At 41.5% G+C, this 22,715-nt stretch overlaps 1 pseudogene; it reads left to right on the top strand.

Moving 5' to 3' along the window:
* The first annotated feature begins 19,626 nt into the window (after nucleotides 1–19,626).
* On the top strand, nucleotides 19,627–21,994 carry LOC128050963 (regulator of nonsense transcripts 1-like; annotated as a pseudogene).
* The last annotated feature ends 721 nt before the right edge of the window (nucleotides 21,995–22,715 follow it).

Here is a 22,715-nt window from a genome sequence, read left to right as displayed (position 1 = left end):
TGAAAAAGAAAAGTAAAAGTCGCTCAATAGTGCCCGACTCTTTGCAACCCCATGGACTGTAGCCTGCCAAGCTCCTCCATGAAATTCTCCAGGCAAGAATACTAGAGTGGGTTGCCATGCCTTCCTGCAGGGGATCTTCCCAACCCAGGGATCGAACCCAGGTCTCCTGCATTGCAGGTAGATTCTTTACCATCTGAGCCAACAAGGAAGGCCAAAACTGTGAGTTAGATAAAAGAAGAACACAGGCTAACTGTGTGTAGGAAGAGGAGCCACATATGGGAATTTCAGGGAAGGTCTTACCAATATCAGATAAAGACATTACAAAAAATGAAAATTTCAGGCCACTATCTCTGATGAATATAGATGTAAAAATTCTCAACAAGATATTAGCAAACTAAATTCAGTAATACATAAAAAGGATCAAACACCATGATCAAGTTGGATTTATTCCAGGGATGCAAGGATAGCTCAATATCCAAAAATTAATCGGATACAACACGTTAGCAAAACAAAGGATAAAAAATTACACAATCATTTCAAAGGATGCAGAAAAAGCACTTGACAATTCAACATCCATTTATGATTAAAAACTCTCTACAAAGTTGGTATGAATGGAATATATCTCAACACAATAAAGGCTAATGATAAACCAACAGCCATCATACTCAATGGCAAAAAGCTAAAAGCTTTTCCTCAAAGATTAGAACAAAACAAGAAGGCCCACTCTCATCATTTCTATTTAACATAGTACTGAAAGTCCAAGGTGCAACAATCAGAAAAGGAAAAAAAGGCATCTAAATTGGAAGGGAAGGAGTAAAACTCACTATTTGCAGATGACATGATACTATATAGAAAACCCTAAAGACTCCACAAAAACCCTGAAGGCTCCAATTTTTAAAAAAGTACTATTACTATTTATTAAGTAAATTAATATATTATTAAATGTAAACTTAATAAATGTATTATCAACTAAACAAAATAAATTTTTTAAGTTCTTATTTAATTTTTAAGTTTATAAATTCATTATTAAATAAATCAATAAATTAAACTAGTAGCACTGGATTCAGTAAAGTTGCAGAATACAGGATTCATAAACAGGAATATTATGCATTTCCATATGTTAATAATGAACTATCAGAAAGAGAAACCACAAAAAAAATCTATCATACCATATCAAAAAGAAATAAACTAAGCCAAAGAAGTGAAAGACATATCCTCTGAAAACTCTAAGACTCTGAAGAGAGAAACTAAAGATAATACAAATATATGGAAAGATATCTCATGTTCACAGATTGGAAGAATTGATATTGCTAAAATGTTCATACTTCCCAAAGCCATCTAAAGATTTAATGCAATTTCTATCAAAATACCCATGACATTTTTCACAGAACTAGAACAAATAATTACAAAACTTGTATGGAACCACAAAAATCCTAGATAGCCAAAGAAATTTTGAGGAAAGAAAAACAAAATGTTATGCGTCCTGATTTCAGATTATACCAAAAGCCACAGTAAGCAAAATAATATGGTCCTGGAACAAAAACAGATGCACAGATCAATGGAACAGATGACAGAAACCAGAATTAAATTAAATTAAATTACCATATACGCATGGTAAATTAATCTCTGAGAAAGGAGGCAAGAACGTACAATAGGGAAAAGACAGTCTTTTTATTAAGTGGTATTGGGAAAACTGGACAGTCATGTGCAAAAGAATGAAATTAGAAATTTCCTCACACTGTATAAAAAGTAAATTCAAAGTGGATTAAAGAACTAAATGTAAGACCCGAAACCATAAAAATCCTAGAAGCAAACATTGGCAGTATGCTCTTTGACATAGGTCGTAAACGATGTATTTTTGGATCTGTTCCCTCAGGCAAGAGAAACAAAGCAAAAGTAAATTTTGTTGTATGTCTATTATGTTCTAGTTTATGGACCAAACTTTGCCTTCCCAGGAAACTCTGCAATGACTAATGGTAACTTTTGACCAAGATCGTGACTACAGGCATTCCCTAGCCAAAACTTATAATACATACATGAATAGACACATCCTGACTCCTCTACTACCTCCTCAGAGTCGTTCGTCAGGAGCTATGTGAGCAGCTGTCTCCTAGGCCACAGTCCTCAGCAACACCCTGAAATAATTCAATTCACAGCTCATATTTAGTGCATGTTTCTTTTTCTTTTTTTCCCTCAGTCAACATGAAGAATATCTAAGGTAAGAACGTAAACTGGTGCAGCCACTACAGAAACCAGTATGGATGTTCCTCAAAAACAAAACAAAACAAAACAAAAAATACTTGCCATGTGATCATCACTAATTATTAGAGAAATACAAATCAAAACGACAATGAAGTACCACCTCACACTGGTCAGAAGGGCTAGCATGGAAAAGCCTACAAATAACAAATCCTGGAAAGGCTGTGCAAGAATTTGAAAAAGAATATATATATATATATATATATGCATAACTGAATCACTTTGCTGTACACTTGAAACTAACAGCATCATTAATCATCTATGCTCCAATATAAATATAAAGTTTTAAAAATGCTGGAGAGGGTGTAGAAAAAAGGGAACCATCCCATCTCTCCTTACCCTGGGTACACTTCTCATTTCCCCACATGACTTACATTTATTAAATGACTGGCTCAACTCTTCATTTTATCTACATGTTCGGAAGTTCTCTGACTCCAGTTTCAGTGCCCTAGATGCCTAGGCTAGAAGTTCAGAAAGGGAAGCAGTATGCCTACGGTCACACAGTGAGTTAAGGGCAGAGCCAGGATTTGAACTCTGATTTCCCACAATCAACGCCTGTATTCCTTCACTGACACCAGTGTTCCCCTCCAGCTCCAAGACATTACTAGGTCACCAAACTCTACAAAGGCAGTCAGCTACAAGACAGACATATTTCGCTCTGGCTTGGTCACTGACAGTGTAAATGGAAGAGATTGGAAACTTGGCTGCGCTGGTGGTTTGTGACTCTGAGCTTCCTCCCAAGGCACATCCTTGAATCAGAAGTCACTGACATGGTCAGAATGGCCATCATTAAAAAGTCTACAAAAAACAAAAGCAAGAGAGGCTGTGGAGAACAGGGAACCCTTCTGTACAGTTGGCGGGAATGTAAAGCAGCCACAGTGGAAAACAGTATGAAGCTTCCTCAAAAAACCTGCTAAATATAGAGCTGCCATACGATCCATCAATCCCACTCCTGGCCATGTATCAGACAATATTATAATCCAAAAAGATACGTGCACCCCAATGTTCATAGCAGCACTACTTACAATAGGCAAGACACAGAAGCAACCTAAACGTCCTTGACAGATAAATGGATAAAGAAGAGGTGGTACATATATACAATGGAATACTACATAGCCATAAAAGTGAATTAAACAATGCCATCTGCAGCAACAAGGTGGACCTAGGGATTATACTAAGTGAAGGAAGCTAGAAACGGAAAGACAAATACCATATGATATCACTTATATGTGGAATCTAAAATATGACACAGACATACGATTGCCAAGTAGGCAGGGGGGAATGGAGTGGGAGTTTGGGTTAGCAGATGCTAACTAATATACACACAAAATGAATAAACAACAAGGTCTTACTGTAGAGAACAGGAAACTATATTCAATATCCTGTGATAAACCATAATGGAAAAGAATATAAAAATGAACATAGGTATATGCATAAGTGGATCACTTTGCTGTACAGCAGAAATTCAACACACTATAAATCAACTACATTTCAATTTTTTTAAAAAGTCATGGACATGGTGCCCGTTCTCTCCCATATCCCTATGAGTTAGTCCCATCATCTTCTTCCATAGGACTTAGAGGGATGGGAAAAGGATTAACACCATGAGGCTACCAAACCTCAGCATCTACCTACTTGGGAGATATAACTTTCAGCTAATATCAGTCTGATAACACGGCCAGGCTGCCTGCTAAACATTTTTACGCACAATCACATCATTTAGTTCTTATAACAGACCCCATGAGTGGGATACAGTGCTCACCCCTTTTATTCAGAGGCAGGAAATGAGGCTCAGAGAAGTAAAGTGTACAACCCAAGAACTGTCACACATGGATTTTAAATCAGGATGGTGAGGAATGGCTGAAAGGATGGGTTATCCACACTAGGGAAGTGCTGGATCATGGGACACAGTGCTGGCTTTGAATATTAACAAGTTGCAGTTCCTCTGTCTTCAACATGGTGATAATACAAGATAATTATAATAATTTCACCAGAGTGATCGTCACAAAATGTGTAAGTCGCTTCTTAGAAGCTGCTCAGTGGATGTTCAATACTACTGCTGTTACTGTTTCTATTCCCTCCTCCCAGAAGCCTTCCCTTTTTCATCAACACCTCTTCTCTAACCTAAGGGAAGCAGCACCCAGATAATTTCTCCCTGCTTGCCCCAGGGTCTTTGGCTCTGTCAAGCAGAAACTCAAGAGATAACTGCTGATGTTGGGTGCCAGTTGAGTTCCCAGGGTTTCTGTACTTAGTCTGGGCTGCATGCTGGTCATAGACTCCAATGTGGTAAAAGAGCTGTTTCTAGACAAGACCCTGAATGCTCATCCTGCCGGCTGGGTGCCACTAACTTGATGGTGGTTGTGCATTTGAAAGGTGTGACATGGGGTGAAGGTGATGTTCATGGCTAAAAAAAATGATTGGTCTACAAAGAAAGATGGGGCTTCTGAGTAGCAGTAGAATGGACAAAGGCTCTGAAGGAAATAAAGGATGCTTTCTGAAGGCCACAGTGATGATCCATGGTAGTGTGTCATTCAGAAGAAGGCAAGAAGAGAAAATTCAGCAATTTAGTAATTCGCAGGAGTGGTTCATTTTACCTGGCAATTTTTCCAACCCAAAATATGAAGGAATGCAGACTTACAATTGAGGTCCCTAGTAATGAGTCATCCACAGATTCATCCATTTGGATAAGCAGATTGGTTGAAATGACTTGTTAAAATCTTCTCCTGATGGGGACTTTGATACTTTTTTTAAACTCTAAAAGTCCAGGCATCAGACAAAGGAATACTCAGTCCCAGCCCCTCATCACATCCAGCTGAATCTGCTGTCGTCAGCTTATTCTATTCGCAGGACAGAGGCCAACCAAGCACTACCAATCACCAGCGGAACAAGGGAAGCACTGAGGATGTGGTGAATGGAGCTGTGTGCTCACTCTGTTCCCATGTGACTGACCTATGGACAGTGGGTAATCAGAGAGTGGCTTTCTGTAGCAATTCACGAAGAAAGGTGCTTACTTCCATTTTAGAAAATAACAGGCACAGAGAGGTTCAGCAGCTGGCCCAAGGTCACAGAGTTGAGCCATGCACTGGAGCAGGGCATTCTTTGCTATACATACTGAGGCTAGTGCTTGTTGAAACAAGAAAAAGTAGATGAGGAAGTGTGCTCTGTGGCTAAAAATTCTTTGATGGCACTGGATTAGGGATTCTTACCTAGGAAACACTGACCTGTCTTTCAACTCAACTGGCCCTTCTGAAACAGCAACCTTTCAGTTCAGTCACTCAGTCATATCCGACTCTTTGCGACTCCATGAACCACAGCATGCCAGGCCTCCCTGTCCATCACCAACTCCGGAGTTCAGTCAAACACATCTCCATTGAGTCGGTGATGCCATCCAACCATCTCATCCTCTGTCGTCCCCTTCTCCTCCTGCCCACAACCTTTTCCAGCATCAGGGTCTTTTCAAATGAGTCAGCTCTTCACATCAGGTGGTCAAAGTATTGGAGTTTCAGCTTTAGCATCAGTCCTTCCAATGAACACCCAGGACTGATCTCCTTTAGGATGGACTGGTTGGATCTCCTTGCGGTCCAAGTGACTCCCAAGAGTCTTCTCCAGCACCACAGTTCAAAAGCATCAATTCTTTGGCGCTCAGCTTTCATTATAGTCCAACTCTCACATCCATACATGACTAATAGAAAAACCATAGCCTTGACTAGACGGACCTTTGTTGACAAAGTAATGTCTCTGCTTTTTAATATGCTGTCTAGGTTGGTCATAACTTTCCTTCCAAGGAGTAAGCGTCTTTTAATTTCATGGCTGCAATCACCATCTGCAGTGGTTTTGGAGCCCCAAAAAATAAAGTCAGCCACTGTTTCTACTGTTTCCCCGTCTATTTGCCATGAAGTGATGGGACTGGATGCCATTATCTTAGTTTTCTGAATGTTGAGCTTTAAGCCAACTTTTTCACCCTCCTCTTTCACTTTCATCAAGAGACTTTTTAGTTCTTCTTCACTTTCTGCCATAAGGGTGGTGTCATCTGCATATCTGAGGTTATCGATATTTCTCCTGGCAATCTTGATTCCAGCTTATGCTTCCTCCAGCCCAGCATTTCTCATGATGTACTCTGCATAGAAGTTAAATAAGTAGGGTGACAATTTACAGCCTTGATGGACTCCTTTTCCCATTTGGAACCAGTCTGTTGTTCCATGTCCAGTTCTAATGGTTGCTTCCTGACCTGCATATAGGTTTCTCAAGAGGCAGGTCAGGTGGTCTGGTATTCCCATCTCTTTCAGAATTTTCCACAGTTTATTGTGATCCACACAGTCAAAGGCTTTGGCGCAGTCAATAAAGCAGAAATAGATGTTTTTCTGGAACTCTCTTGCTTTTTCAGTGATCCAGCAATACCTAGAGTCATTTTCCTTACTGTGCAGAAACTGGGGACCCCTATAGGCAGGGTTCTCTCTCGCTCTAACTTTTGGGTCTTATATTTATTGGGAGGGTTTTACAGACAATCATCCCAGTAACAGGTAGGGGTAGGAGATGAAATCAAGACAACTGCCTGGAGGAGGAGCTATTTAAACCCAACTGGCACAAAAGGCAGGGCCTGGATGAAGTGGAGTCAAGGAGGATCTCCATGTGAGCAAAGACAGGACCAGCCCCCTGTTCCACTCCTCACCTCCATAAGACCCTTGCAGTTCCCCCACCTGGACCTTGTCTGCATCCTGTCCTTCCCTCTGTCCCAGGAACTCAAAATATTTAGGGTGATCCAGCTGCTCCAAGTGGCTGCAAGTCACTACAACCTTCAGCCCGAGCAGCAACTTGCAGCCTGTTCCAGGCTAGGGAGCCCTTCAGGGAGAATGAGAGGTGAGGGGAGGGAGGAATTCGTTGAGGGCAGGGTGGACTCTGTGCTGGCCAGCTCCTCAGAGCCCAAGGCCATTGCACCCTGATCAGTCCCAAACCTGCTTCAAGCTGTCCCCTGGCACACCTGGATGCCCGCTGCTGGCAGGCACTGGGAGGGACATCTGAGGGTGTCTCCTAGTAACACATAGGTGCCACTCTGTCCTGTGCCAACAGTCTGCCTTGCCAGCAGGAGCTCTCACACCATGGGCCATCAAGATGCAATTGTTCTTCAAGGCTAAGAAGAACCAGGCATCCTCAGGGCCAGGTGAGTGAGTGGGCCTGCAGTGGTTTTACCCAGTGGCTCAGTAAAGTTCTGACTTAATGTGGGCCTGGGGAGCTGGACAACTCGTGCTGGGCTCCCAACTCCCTCACTGGCCCATCTGGGGAGATTCTCCTCATCTTTCTTAGACTCAGTTTACTTCTCTGTGAAATGGGTGATGCTAAGTGGCCTCTCCCACAGCTGGGACAAATGGGATGCTGTTGACTGAACAGTTAGCATGGAGTCTGGAACAGAGTGCAGAGGGTTTGAGCAGGAGATCTGTGATTCCTGGGGATGATCCCCAATATAAGCAGACTCTTCAGCAACCAGTCCTATAATAGAGCGCCCAGAACTAATGGCAGATCACACTTCTGCAATCAGCTCAAGTACGACCAATAACTTTGCAGCAGGGACACAGCTGGGACACTTGGGGTGCAAAGGGCTAGCTCATACCAATCAGATGAGAAAAACACTATAAAGGTTTCTCTGGGATTTCCTGAATCTCATGAGAAAGGGGACAACCCTCCCCAAAGCCCCAGCACCTATTTACCTACTGGGAGGAGAAATAATACGTATTTGTCGTGAGTAATAAATGTTAAAACAGAATATTCTATTCAACTTCTATTTCTCTTAAGCCTAGAAGTTGTGGTGCCGGTGTTTTGTTTTGTTTTTGTTTTTGTTTTTTACTTTGTGACATTTAAAAGATACAGATCTCACATTCCTTCTTGAATTAAGAAAATTCACACGGTCACAGTTTACTGTATGTGGCAGAAAGAAGAAAAGCTAGCCTTCACCTTCTGGCTGCTGCTGCTGCTGCTGCTGCTGCTAGATTGTTTCAGTCGTGTCCGACTCTGTGCGACCCCATAGACGGCAGCCCACCAGGCTCCCCCATCCCTGGGATTCTCCAGGCAAGAACACTGGAGTGGGTTGCCATTTCCTTCTCCAGTGTATGAAAGTGAAAAATCAAGGTGAAGTCGCTCAGTCACATACAACTCTCAGTGACCCCATGGACTGCAGCCTACCAGGCTCCTCCATCCATGGATTGTCCAGGCAAGAGTACTGGAGTGGTTGCCATTGCCTTCTCCACCACCTTCTGGCTACTGAAGGATAACTCTAGTACCCCTCCCTCAAAGGACAAGTTCATTTCAGCACAGTTCAGCAAGGCCAGGAACAGGAACAGCCCCGCAAAACTCCTGGGATTTAGAGATGGGAGGTACTTTCACAGGCAGAGCAACAACCTCTGAAATGTAGGTGCCTCTGAAAATAGTACTTGCTAGGACCACATCCTGTCTGAAGACACTGGCTGCATTTCTGCAGCCCTTGGAGGAAGAGGGAACAAACATCTTCTGTTTTTCTGGTCGAGATTTCTTGCAACTGAGTACTGGAGCTTGTAGTTTTCTAGGTCCATCTGGTGATAATTCACTAGATAATCAGTACTAAGAGGGAAAATCACGAACAAAAGACACATGAGGAGAGGACAAGGCCAGAGGAAGGTTATCTGCAGATGTATCGAGGTCAGGCAGCACTTTTTATTCTCGGGCCTCCACCAGAGCCTCCAAGATCTACCCTTCAACTAGAGTAGAATTCTCCAGGGGTCCTTGTACATTATCTCTGAATTCCCTTTTCTGATGGCTTCATATTTGAGGAAAAGATCTGCAGTACAGCTTTAAAGGGTCAAGTTTGGCTCAAATCCGTAAACACCATTGATTCCTGGGAACTAGGATTTCTACGTATGTGTGTATTTGTTTTATATTTGAATGCGGAGTTCCGAAAAATATCAAGGAGAGATAAGAAAGCCTTCCTCAGTGATCAATGCAAAGAAATAGAGAAAAACAACAGAATGGGAAAGACTAGAGATCTCTTCAAGAAAATTAGAGATATCAAGGGAACATTTCATGCAAAGATGGGCATAATAAAGGACAGAAATAGTATGGACCTAAAAGAAGCAGAAGATATTAAGAAGAGGTGGCAAGAATACACAGAAGAACTATACAAAAAAGATCTTCATGACCCAGATAACCATGATGGTGTGATCACCCACCTAGATAGAGCCAGACATCCTGGAATGTAAAGTCGAGTGGGCCTTAGGAAGCATCACTATGAAGAAAGTTGGTGGAGGTGATAGAATTCCAGTTCAGCTATTTCAAATCCTAAAATACAATGCCGTTAAGGCGCTACACTAAATATGCCAGGAAAATTTGGAAAATTCAGCAGTGGCCACAGGACTGGAAAAAGCCAGTTTTCATTCCAATCCCAAAGAAAGGCAATGCCAAATAATGTTACAACTACCACACAGTTGTACTCATTTCACATGCTAGCAAAGTAATGCTCAAAATTCTCCAAGCCAGACTTCAACAGTATGTGAACCATGAACTTCCAGACGTTCAAGCTGGACTTAGAAAAGGCAGAGGAACCAGAGATCAAATTGCCAACATCTGTTGGATCATCAAAGCAGCAAGAGTTCCAGAAAACATCTATTCTGCTTTATTAACTACGCCAAAGCCTTTGACTGTGTGGATCACAATAAACTGTGGAAGATTCTGAAAGAGATGGGAATACCAGACCACCTGACCTGCCTCTTGAGAAATCTGTATGCAGGTCAGGAAGCAACAGTTAGAACCAGACATGGAACAATAGACTGGTTCCAAATCAGGAAAGGAGTACAGCAAGGCTGTATATTGTCACCTTGCTTATTTAACTTATATGCAGAATACATCATGCGAAACACCAGGCTGGATGAAGTACAAGCTGGAATTAAGATTGCTGGGAGCAATATCAATAACCTCAGATATACAGATGACACCACCCTTACGGCAGAAAGTGAAGAAGAACTAAAGAATATCTTGATGAAAGTGAAAGAGGAGAGTGAAAAAGTTGGCTTAAAGCTCAACATTCAGAAAACTAAGATAATGGCATCCAGTCCCATCACTTCATGGCAAATAGATGGGGAAACAATGGAAACAGTGACAGACTTTATTTTCTTAGGCTCCAATATCACTGTAGATGGTGACTGCAGCCATGAAATTAAAAGATGCTTGCTCCTTGGAAGAAAATCTATGACCAAAGTAGACAGCATATTAAAAAGCAGAGACATTACTTTGCCAACAAAGGTCCATCTAGTCAAAGCTATGGTTTTTCCAGTAGTCATGTATGGATATGAGAGTTGGACTATAATGAAAGCTGAGTGCTGAAGAACAGATGCTTTTGAACTGTGATGTTGGAGAAGACTCTTGAGAGTTCCGTGGACTGCAAGGAGATCCAACCAGTCCATCCTAAAGGAAATCAGTCCTGAATATTTATCAGAAGGACTGATGTTGAAGCTGAAACTCCAATACTTTGGCCACCTGATGAGAACTGACTCATTGGGAAAGACCCTGGTGCTGGGAAAGATTGAAGGCAGGAGAAGAAGGGGACGACAGAGGATGAGATGGTTGGATGGCATGAGCAAGTCAATGGATATGGGTTTGAGCAAGCTCCAGGAGTTGGTGAAGGAAAGGGAACCTTGGTGTGCTGCAGTCCATGGGGTCACAAAGAGTCAGACACAACTGACCGACTGAACTGATTATATTAACACGTTTCAAATTATTCATAAACTGTAAAGAAGAAAGAGAACAATCAAATGCATGTTTTTTGCAGCTGGTCACCTTTTGCAGCTGGTATTTGTAACTCTCTTCTTTCCTTACCCATTTCTTATTTTCTTTGCCCTCAACAAGCATTTCAACTGGCTATGAGGTGCTCTGCCTGTTTGGGTAGAACCTAACCTTCACTGCTGAAGGATCTGGGCCACTACCAATCCTACTGAGAATGGTTTCTTCTAGTTTTCTTTGGATTTTCATCATAGGGTCAGATGATACTAAGAAAGCCCTAAGAAATCTCCTGAATTCCAGACCCAGGCTTCCTCACCTTCACTACAGAGTAGCAGACAACTCTGCCCTTGGTAATCAGTGATTACTTTAGCCAGTTCAGCAATCTTATTCTTTGGGTATAATTTTAGAGGAATAAAGGGACCAGGAGTGGCAGTCTTTACTTACAGTTTAATGGCATCAGTGTGTCTTCTCAGAGAAGCCCTGACTACATTAGGAATTAAGCCTCTAGGCCAGAAGAGCATAAAGTTAAATGGACATGTAGCAAAATTCTGCTAGTGGATCAGTAAGGATTATAGCAGTAATAGTGAATGGCCCACTCTCATCCACCGCTGATTCCTGGACCCATGTATCTCAGCTATGGGAAAATCAGTGCTGCATACTGAATGCTGATTTAGAGCATATACAGCCTCCTGGAGAACATCATGCCAGTCCATCAGGGTACTGCCAATCTAGCTGACACTACCATTCTGCCTTCAAAAGTCCATTCTAGTGAAGTCAGTTGCTTCAGGATTACTGGGAACATGGAATGATCAGAAAATTCGATGAGCATTTGCTTACAGGCACACTTTACTCCCTGTGCAGAGTTCCTTCATCAGAAGCATGTTGTGCGAAACACTGTGATGGTGAATAAGGCACCTGTGAGTCCTCAGATGGTATTTTTGACAGAAGCACTGCACATAGGAAAGGCAAATCTATATCCAGAGTAGGTGTCTCTCCCAGAAAGAGCAAAACATGGCCCCTTCAACAGCCAGATTCCTCCAATGTAATCCCCTGCTATGGGGCTGATTATCCCAGGGAGTGGTGATATCTCAATCCTTGCTGAGAACAACCTGAAGACCATCAGAACAGCTCTCCTACAATTAAGATTGAAAAGAAAGAACCACAAGGAGTCTGGTAGAAGAGGAGGAAAAGCAATTCAGTGCCTACACACATCTAGGAAAGAGTTGAACCAGCTCGGCAGGGGCCTGCCATGAGCCAGGAAAGAGACTGTCGCTGCCAGCATGTGCCCACTTATGAACACTTGGCAAGGAGCATAGCCAGCTCAGCAGTGGCTCCAACACCTGCAGCCCCAGCCCAGCCTCTAACCAAGGCACGCAAACCAAGGAAAAATGGAATCAGCTCACAAGTATAGCCCAAGGCCCTGGGCATTGGACACACCCCCCAACCAAGGTAGAGCCAAGGTAAAGGGTCCCATCACACCTCGTTCAGGGCCCCTACTTTATCACCTTGGGCACTGGCTCAACCCCAATAGGGCAGTGACTACCATTCAATCTAGAAAAAGTTCTAGCTTGCACATGGCTCCTGCTATAGCACTCCAATTCAAGCCCTAACAAGTTCCCACCAAGGCAACAGGGTAGAGGTGGTCCAAGATGATTTCAGATCCAGCTCTCCCACCAAAGCCACTGGGTACCTGCGAAATGCACAGAGACACTCGCACAAAAGGATATACCATCAAAACCAGAATAAGTAACTGCTTCACCTAATTTCATGGAGACAAAGAGAGAAAGTTAAACAAAACTCAAGGACAGAACAACAGGTTTCAGATAAAGAACAAGGTGAAACCCCTGAAAAACATTCCTAATGAAACAGAGATAAATAATTCACCTGACAGAGAATTTAAAACAACAGTAATAAAAATGCTAACCTAACTTGGGAAAAGGATAGCTGAACACAGCACTTCAACAGAACTAGAACACATAAAAAAGAACCAGTCAAAGATGAAGAATTCAGTAACTGAAATGAAAAATACACTTGAAGGAATTAACAAATTAGGCAATAAATCACCTAATCAAAACAGCAGAAAGAAAAACAAATTGTTAAAAATGAGGATAGGTTAACAAACCTTAGGGACAACATCAAGTATACTAACATTCTCATCACAGGCATCCTAGAAGGAGAGAGAGAGAAGGCAGTCAAAAATGTATTTGACAAAATTATGGCTGAAAACTTCTCTAACCTGAAGGAGGAAACAGGTATCCATGTTCAGGAAGCACAGAAAGACCCAAACAAGATGAACCCAAAGAGACCCACACCAAGACCTGTCATAATTAAAATGGCAAAAGTTAGAGATGAAGAACTTTAAAGGTAGCAAGAAAAAACAGTCACATACAAGGGCATGCCCATAAGGCTATCAGCTGATTTTTTTTAGCAGAAACTTTGTACACCAGAAGGGAGTGGCATTTAAATTACTGAAAAGAAAAAAACCTACAACCTAGGATACTCTACCCAGCAAGGTAATCATTCAGAATTGAAAGGCAGATAAAGAGTTCTCCAGACAAGCAGAACTGGATTAATGACAACTAACTCAATATTATAAGCATTGTTAAAAGTTCTTTAAGAGAAAAAGAAAAGGCTACAACAAGAAATAAGAAAATACAGAAAGAAATAATACAAATAAGAAAATGGAGGAAAAAAAGAAAATGGGAAAAATTCCATTGGTAAAGGCAAATATATAAAAGAGCAGTGCATCAGCAATGTAAATAAGCTATTATAAAGGGTTAAAAACTTAAGTCAACTGTAACTACAATTAACAGTAAAGAGACAGACATGAAGATATAAAATGTGATATCACAACATAAAAGGTAGGGGAGGAGTAAAAAATGTACATCTTTTAGAACGGATTTGAACTTAAATAACTATCAGTTTAAGACAAGTAGATATAGTTATAGGTCAATACACATGAACTTTATGGTAGATACAAATCAAAAACCTACAACAGATACACAAAATGAGAAAGAGATACAAACATAACACTAAAGAAAATCATCAAACCACAAGGGAAGAGACTAAAAGAACACAGAACTATAAAAATAAATTTAAAAAAACAAGCAACAAAAAAGCTATCATAAAAGCTATCAAAATAGAAACCAGCACATACCAATCAATACTCACTTAAAATGTCAATGAACTAAATGCTCCAACCAAAAGATGCAAGGTAGCTGACTGGATAAAAAAGCAAGATCCATCTATATACTGCCTACAAGAGACTAACTTCAAAGCTAAAGACATATAAAAACTGAAAGAAGGGGATGGAAAAAGATATCCATGCAACTGAAAGAGAAAAGAAACCTGGAAAAGCAATACTCATATTACACAAAAATAGACTTTGATAAAGGAGTCAATATAAGAAGATATAACACATGTTAAATATACACGCACCTAATGTAAGAGCACCTAAATATACAAAGCAAATATTAAGAGACATAAAGAGAGAAATTGACAGGAATATAACAATAGGGGGAGACATAACATTCTACTTACAATCCATGGATACATCACCCATACAGGAAATCCATAGGAAACCCAGAGACCTTAAATGACACTTTAGACCAGATGGACTTAACAGATATCTATAGGACACTGGATCCAAAAAGAGCAGAATAAACACTCTTTTCCAGTGTGCATAGAACATTCTCCAGGATACATGACACCCTAGGGCACAAAACGCTACTCAATAAATTTAAGAGGATAGAATTTGTATGAAGTATCTTTTTCTGACCACAACAATATGAAGTTAGAAATCAATTACAGGAAGAAAAATGGAAAAACACAAACACATGAAAACTAAACAACATGCTATAAAAAAAACCTCCAATATATCAACAGATAGAACAAAGAGGAAATTAGAAAATACCTTAAGACAAATGATGATAGTAAAAATACAACTCTCCAAAATCTATGGGACATAGCAAAAGCAGTTCTAAGAGGAAGTATATAGCGATACAGGCCTACCTAAAGAAACAAAAATATTAAACAAACAACCTAATCTACCATCTTAAGGAATTAGTAAAACAAACAAGGCCCAAAGTCATTGGACCAGTCAATAAAAATATGCTATTTAATTGAAATTATCTGATTTACAAGTTAGTTTGAATAATATCTCTTAATTTATATGACTAAATTTGAATCTACCTGACATAAGGGATGTGTGATATTTTGTTATATTTTATTGATAAAGAAAAAAACATAAAAATGAGACTTTAATATTAGCAATTGCATTGTAACACAGAATATATTGGCAGTTATCATAGGAATAGTCCACTTGGGGCATAGATTTTATTTCCATAAAGACAACCTAGGGGGCAGTAAAAGTGTTTTGATAAGAGTCATCATAAAGAACACTTTTCTTAAATTAGTGCTTGCAAACAAGTTCAATCACAAGAAAATGCTTTAAAGATATGTTTAAAGATAGTATTTATGAATAATCAAAAACATTAAAAATACATAATTGACCTGTGAAAGTCATTCAGTCATGTCCGACTCTTTGTGTCCCATGGACTGTAGCCTACCAGGTTTCTCTGTCCATGGAATTCTCCAGGCAAGAATACTGGAGTGGGTCCTTGTTCTCTTCTCCAAGGGATCTTTCCAATCCAGGGATCAAACCCAGGTCTCCCACATTGCAGACAGATTCTTTACTGTCTGAGATACCAGGGAAGCCCACAAAATTGACCTAAGGACATAATATTAAGTAACCAGGAAGGCAATTGGGTGGTATACCTGATTGTTTTTCATTCACTGTCTTTTCTTTCCATGAGGTATAAATTACAATCAGTGAAATGCACATATCTTAAGAATACAATCCAATAGATTTTTATATATATGTACACCCTATAAACAGCATCCATACCACAGAAACTTCCCTCAAGGCTCTTGCCAATCAATCTCTTTACCCTTCTGTTTGAGGCAATCATCACCATAGCTAAGTTACCAGTTTAAGAAATTCATTGAAGAGAATTACACTACTATTTAGCAATAAAAAAAAGAATGAACTAATGATAAAGACAGCATGGAATGAACTTCCAAATCAACCTCAGTGAAAGAAAAATCAGACACAAAAGAAGTCTATAATGCATTATACCATTTATATAAAATTCCAAAAAATTCCAACTAAACCCTTAGTGACAGAACTCAGAGCACTGGTTGTCTGGGGACCAGGGAGAGGATAAGAAGGAATAATTTCAAATGGAAATAAGTAAATGTGGGAGGTACATTCATATGTCAAAACTTATCAAACTATACACTTTAAATATGTGTCGTTGATTTTTCTCAACTATATCTCAGTAAAGCTTAAAGTCATAACTTTCAAATGGCATATTAGTTTGCTGGGTAAGAAAAGTTTACCTTGTGAGTCACACAGAACTTATATGTTCAATAAGTAATTAAGCTTTCATCATTTTTTTTAACAGAGAAAAGGTTTCACCAGTTTTCCTCCAAATATTTTTCTCTAATGCAATTTTTCTCCCTTCACATGATTGCGGTTCCCTGTATGTTCAATACCCATGTTGTCCCAATACCAAGAAGTCAATAGAGCACTTTTTATTTTTTCACTCTGGGCTTTTGTTTGGTTTATTTCTACTGACTTACATGCAAGATCACTGATCTTTTCTCACCATCCAATCCATTGTTATGACCTCACTTTATCTTACTTCTCAATTTCCACTTGACCTTTCGTTAGTTTCCATTTCTCTACTATGAACCTCTATCTGTTCATACACTATATCCATCTTTACCTTAAATCTTTTAACATATTTATAATATTGTCTTAAATTCTTTTTGACTGCTGCTGCTACTGCTAAGTCACTTCAGTCATGTCCGACTCTGCGCAACCCCAGAGATGGCAGCCCACCAGGCTCCCCCGTCCCTGGGATTCTCCAGGCAAGAACACTGGAGTGGGTTGCCATTTCCTTCTCCAGTGCATGGAAGTGAAAGGTGAAAGTGAAGTCACTCAGTCGTGTCCGACTCTTAGCGACCCCATGGACTGCAGCCTAGAAGGCTCTAATTTACAAAACAATTGTATATGGTATTTAAATAATGGAGTAGATGACTTATTTAATAGTTAATTTAGTTTTAGTGTACAGCTCAAGGCATAATCTACTCTTTAAGCCCAAACCCTTTCCTTCCTCTGTTTATTCAATACTTTGGACACATATTACGAGAATGCACTAACCCTAAAATCAAGATACCTATAGGAACCGTCATATCATTGGAAGAAGGAATTCACTGATCTGCATTTTTCAATGGCTTCAATTTCATATTTGGTTATACATTACTAACTGATCAACTAAAATAAGATGGCAAAAAAACCCAGATCTACTTTTAGAAACACAATTTTCCTTATTTTTTCTTTACAAGTTGTATGTACTATCTATTAGTTTTGCTATTAAGAAACAAAACAATGTCTTAGCCCAAATTTGTTTTTGTGATGTTCCAATTCAAACTTTTTGTCACAAAAAATAAAATGCATATATCTTAATAGTACAATTCAATGATTTCAGTAATTGTAACAACCACCCAAATAAATACATAGAATAATTCCATCAACCCCAAAATTTCCTTTATTCTCCCTTTCCAGTTAGTCTGCTTTTCCCTAGAGGTAACCAGTTTCTTACTTCTACTAACACAGTACAAATTTGCCTGTTCTTGGAACTCATGTAAAATGAAGTCAGATATAAGTTCTCTTTTTCATCCAGATTAATTCATTCAGATACTACTTTTAAGATTTATCCATGTTGTTTCATCAATCAAAAGTCCATTTTTAAAAACTGTTAAGTAGTGTTCCATTGTATAAATATACTAAAATTTCTTTACCCACTTTTGTATTGATGGGCCTTGTGGATTGTTTCCCAATTTTGGCTATTATGCATAAAGCCTGCTATGAATATTTTTATACACATTCTGTGGACATATTTTTATCATTTCTCTTGGCTTAATACCTAGAAATGGAATTTCTGTATCATAACTTATATCTTTTTCCACTCAAATTGAACTTGTTTTTAGATACTATAAAACACATTTGGTAAACAACATGTAGATGGATCTTGCTTTTTATCCAATCTTATAGCTTCCTTCTTTCTAATGGAGAGTTTAGTTCATTTACATTGAATGGAATTATGGTTTTGTTCAGATCAGTTTAATTCTACTTTTTTGGTATTTGCTTTCTATTTGTCCTGTATGTTATGTGTTCTATTGTTCATTTATTTCTGCTGTCTTTTGTGATTATAATTTTTATTACTCCATTTTATCTATTTTATTGACATTTTTAGCAATACTTGGTGTGTGTCTCTGTGTGTATGTGTTGCAATGGTTACCCTATAGACAGCAACACACACAATTTACCACAGTCTCAATTCATATGATATTAAAGAACAAGAACTATATAACAGTATAATTTCATTTAATTCCTACTCAATTCCTTACATATTAGCCATATGTTTTAACTCAGCATATTCTATAAACCCCATACCCATTACTACTGTTTGTGTTTTAAATAGTCAAGAGTCTTTTTAGAAACGTCAGCAATCTCATGAACCTAAAATGATTAAAATCAGAATCTAAGAGGCCAGGATTATAAAGAGAAGAGTTCAAAGAACTGAGCCCAACCAATAGTCTGAATCTCTTTTCCTCTTGAGGCACTTGCCAATTTGTTATTAGTATAGGCTGAGAAACACACAAGCAGAGCAGAAAGTAGCTGCTATGAGTTTGAGAAACTATGCAGGATTTTTGTCAGTTTCTTGGTTTGAGGGAGATTTTTTAAATGAGATTAAAGAACCACCAAAAGGATGGTGTCTTGATAAAAACCCTGAGTATTCAATTGGACACCAAAAGGGCTACAGTCTAGGTTGAGGTTAAGCCAGAAATAGACCAGCCTTACAGACTTGAACCCAGCTGTGAATCAGCTTAGTCCGTTTGAATTAAAGTAATCCATGCCGACTCTAATTGCCTGCCAGAAGCCGACTGTAATCCCCTTTAGAGAAAGATAACACTTCAAGAATCCCTATAATTTTTACACATAGTTTTAGTAATTCAATGAAAACTTTACCAGGTATACAAAATAAAAAATAATAGACGGGGAAAAAGGTAATAGACACAGATGCAGAGGTGATCCGGCTATTGGTTTTCAGAAAAAGATATTTTAAATGGCTGTGAAAAACAGATGACAAGATGGAGAAACCAACCAGAAAACTAGAATTTATATCAAAAAATAAAATGGAGGTTCTAAAACTAAAAAATAATATCAGAAATCAAGAATGCAATGGATATTCGACAACTGCCTCATATTCTTCCACAGAACAGGTAAAACTAAAGCCATGCACTTACAACAGGTGTTGCCCACGGCGTTCCTGCAGTCTTCGGGAGCTGCGGGTGGCTCTGAGGGCAGCAAAGGAAGCTCTGGGCACTTGGCTCACGGAGTGGCGGTGATTTAGGTCCAGCTGGACGACTGAGTGACTGAACTGAACTGAACTGAAGGGCGCCAGCACCCACACAGCGGCCTACCCAGCGGCGAGGCTACCAGATCCTCGCCTTGCTTAGGCCGCCGTGAACTTGGAGGCAGGGCCGCCCATCTTGCACATGCGCACTTCCTTTGATGCGCAGAAGGCCCAGCTCCTGGGCTTCAACACCCCAGCGCTCAAGTTCAACTGCAGCGAGTTCACTCTCCTCAGCCAGACATAGATGCGCCTTCCAAGGTGGCAGCACTAGGGGCCCCGTCCCGTGGAAGCTGCGGTTGGAAAGGTGGACTCACAGGTGGGCGGAGCAGTGAACGTCCTGCAGGGCCGGAGCGTCCTGAGGCGAGGACGGGAGCGTCGGCAAGACCAGCCAACTGGCTGAGTTGAACTTCAAAGACAATAAAGGTGATACTTGCTAGAGGAAGAATGTCTCATACATGCCTGCAGTTACTGGGGAGTACCCGATCCTGCTTGCATGGCTTACTGTGCTACCAGCAAGAGTGGTTCAATAAATCATGCAAATGCTACTGGCAGCCATATTGTAAGTCACTTCAGAGGGCAAAATGCAAAGAGGTGACTCTGCACAAGAATGGGTCCTGGAAGAGACGGTTCTGGAGTATTATGACTATGGCAGCGGTCAGGCCTTCTTCCTTGGCTTCATTCTTAGCAAATCCACCTGGGTTGTGGGGCTGCTATGCAGTCAGCCCTGTACCATTTGGGAGCAGCCTCAAGAGTTCACAGCCCAGAGAGTTCACAGTGGCAGCCTGCGGTCCAGGACCACTGCTTCCTGTCTTGGCTGGTCACAATCCTTTCTGAGCAGGAACTGCTTGGGCTGGCAGATCACCACAGAGTAGATGAGCCAACTGGAGGAGCTCTAGCAGGAAAATCCTTCTACCACCTTGGAGGTCCTGGAGAAGACAGGGGCAGAGGAGGGTCCCCAGCATATCTCTGGAGGTAGGAGCATTCCCACCAGTGCCAGAACATATCCAAGCTGGAGGCCAACTCCTCTAAGAAACTGAAAGTGTTTCAGACTCAGGATCACATCACTGTCAGGCAGGACCTGGGCCTTAGCAGGAAGAGAACTGCCTACTTAACTTTGCCTGAGATGACTGTGATAATCGGACTTTAGTAATAATTTGGTTAGGAAACATTCAGCTCATGCTGGGGAACAAGATTTGCCTGTGGTACAAAGGACCTGGTGCCCGGGGGAAAAGGATCAGCCACATCATCAAGGCCTCTGATAATTATGTCAGTGAGATCACTGCTGAGCCCCATAGCAGTTGTGGGCACACTGTGGAAGTAACTCATAACTTCCAGGTGAGTTTCATGTGGAAGTAAACCTCGTTAGAGAGGATGCAGAGTGTTTGAAAACATCTGTTGTGGAGGAGATCTTCATGGCAGATTACATCTCCCATAAGCTGCTAGGTGTGATCAGAAAGCACCAGTGGCCCAAGGACTTCACAGCACCAGAGTTCCATAACCTCCACCACTCGCTGGCTGACTTTCTGAAGATGGTGCTGCAGAGACTGCTGAGCCAGATCCAGGGTCCACTAGGTACAGGGAAGATGTGAGCTCAGCCACCATCATCTACCATCTGGCTCAGTGGGCCTGTGCTAGTCTGTGCTCCAGCTAACAAAGCCATAGACCAAGAAGAGTCACTGACCTGGCTCAAAGTCATCCAGCTCTCTGCAAGGGTCATCAACTCCCCACTGCACGTCCTAGCCCTGTACAACCAGATCAGGAACATAGGTAGCATGCTGGAGCTCCGGATGCTGAAGGACTAGACCCAGGAGCTGTCATCTGCAGACCAGAAGCTGTGGTACTGAGCCCTGAAGCACAAACTGATGCTCATAAACACATGCCATCAGCTGCACATGTGGATGACTGAGACCTGCCCAGAGTTTCATGGGCGTCCAGGCCACTGAGCCCTGGAGTGCACAGTCCCTGTGTCCTCGGAGCCAAGCAGCTGACCCCTGCGGGTGACCACTGCCAGCTGGGCCTCGTGGTGATATGCAAGAAGGCAGCCAAGGCTGGGCTGTCCCCGTCACTCTCTGAGCACCTGGTGGCGCTGGGCAGCCATCCCATTTGCCTCATCTGCCTCCAGATCCAGGATCAGATGAACCCTGCACACAGCACCTTCCTGTCCAACATCTGCTGCAAAGACTCTTGTCAGACCAGAGCAGGTCATGTGAAGATGTTCTGTGTGACCCAGGACCAGGAGAAGACCATCAGGTCAGGCACCTCTTATCAAACAGGCCAGAAGCTGCAAACATAGGAGAGAAAACAGATGCTGAGGTGAACCAGATCACCATCATCATGTTCTACCAACGTAACGCATGCAGCTCAGTGGCTCCCTGCACACCAGGCCCTACCAGGAGGTGGAGACTGCCAGTGTGGATGTATTTCAGTTGCTTGACAACATCTTTAATATCTCCTTTATGTGGGCAAATGAGCACCAAAGCATTAGGTTTGTAAACAACCCCCATATTTAACGTGGCCCAGCACAGTATGGGCAACTGAAGGGCTCCATCCAGGCAACCACTCTGCAGCCACCTTCTGAGCTATGACCACCTACTGGGGATGGGAGAGAGATGGGTGCTGAACAATCTGTAGGAGCACCTTATGCAGTGCAGCAGGGCCATCAACCCCCTAGAGCCCGCTTCATGACAACAGCCATGTATGACCCTGGAAAGCCATTTTCCCAGGATCTGTCTGTGATCAGGGGCGTCCCAGGTGGCTCAATGTCAAAGAATCTACATGCCAATGCAGAAGACGAGGATTTGATCCCTGGGTCGGGAAGATCCCCTAGAGATGGAAATGGCAACTCACTCCAATATTCTTGCCCAGGAAATCCCATGGACAGAGGAGCATGGTGGGCTACAGTCCATGGGATCACAAAAGAGTTGGACATGACTCAGCAAGTAAACAACAACATCAGTGATCAGAGCAGCCAGGGCGAGCCCTCAAACATGTATTTCCAGGCCCATAACCAGATCAGCATGATCAGTGCCTGCCCCAGCCGCATGACCTCCATGAATAGGCCCCATTGCCTCCAACCTGGGCATGCCACCCATGATGCCGCTGGGATATTTTGAACAAGCTAACAGGCCATCCACAGGTGGGGCACCCCAGAAGGCAAGACTGGTTGAGGCAGGAGTCTAGAAGAACAGCTTTGGGCCTTCCTGGGCCAACCAGAGGACACTTCTCAACAGC

This window comes from Budorcas taxicolor, chromosome 7 (assembly GCF_023091745.1).
Source record: "Budorcas taxicolor isolate Tak-1 chromosome 7, Takin1.1, whole genome shotgun sequence".
Taxonomy (NCBI): domain Eukaryota; kingdom Metazoa; phylum Chordata; class Mammalia; order Artiodactyla; family Bovidae; genus Budorcas; species Budorcas taxicolor.
The sequence above is the reverse complement of the archived record's forward strand: the minus strand, read 5'-3'. Positions and strand labels throughout refer to the sequence as shown.